The following is an 827-nucleotide window of genomic DNA, read 5'->3' on the forward strand; positions in this document are numbered from 1 at the left end:
GTCTTACTGGTGATTTTTAATTTTTTTTAAAGCGATGATATAAAATCATTGCATCTAAAATGTACCCATATGATTAAAAGTCGTTAAAAAAATTTCTGCAAGAATATCAACAATGTCGTTTCATACCTTCGTATGTCGTTTTGTCACCCTTGTAAAAATGTCTTGCTTTAGGTGTTAGCTGATCCTTCTACCACCATCTTCCATTTCAACTCACTCTTTTTAAAAAAATACTGTCCCTGATTTTGACTAAGCCATTTCAACACCCTGGATTTCCACTTCTCGGCCCATTACTTGGTGGATTTTCTGTTGTTTAGGATCATTATTCTGTTGAAATGGCTCCCTCAGGTCCAACTTTCTGACTGATAACTTGAATTATCTTCAAGCATATGCTTCAAGCTGCCAAATGTGTCCTGTGTTAATGAAGCCAAACGGTTCTTTGTTTCATCCGCGAGAGTAGATCCTCCCAAAAGGCAAATTGTTGCTTTAAAGTCTTTATGGAGCATGAATGTGTGTGGATGGCACACCGTTCACAAAGCTCAAACCTCTTTCTTTCTGCACGTTTAGATAAAGACAGTTCCAGGAGTTTCCCTTTGATTCTGGGATGAACAGTCTGTATTAGATCTTCTAAAATTGCTTGTCAGACATGAACATCTACAAACATTAGATAATGCTTTGGATCTTGGCATGATTATGCCCCACACTGACAGTGAAGAGACAGCAGTCGCTATATTTGACATTCACCAGGTCACAAGTCGCCCATCTAGGGTTGGGATTGGGTTTTATTTTGGCTTAATCTTCAACCACTTACAGAGTTTCCTATTTGTAAC

Source organism: Neolamprologus multifasciatus, chromosome 14 (genome assembly GCF_963576455.1).
Source record: "Neolamprologus multifasciatus chromosome 14, fNeoMul1.2, whole genome shotgun sequence".
Classification (NCBI taxonomy): domain Eukaryota; kingdom Metazoa; phylum Chordata; class Actinopteri; order Cichliformes; family Cichlidae; genus Neolamprologus; species Neolamprologus multifasciatus.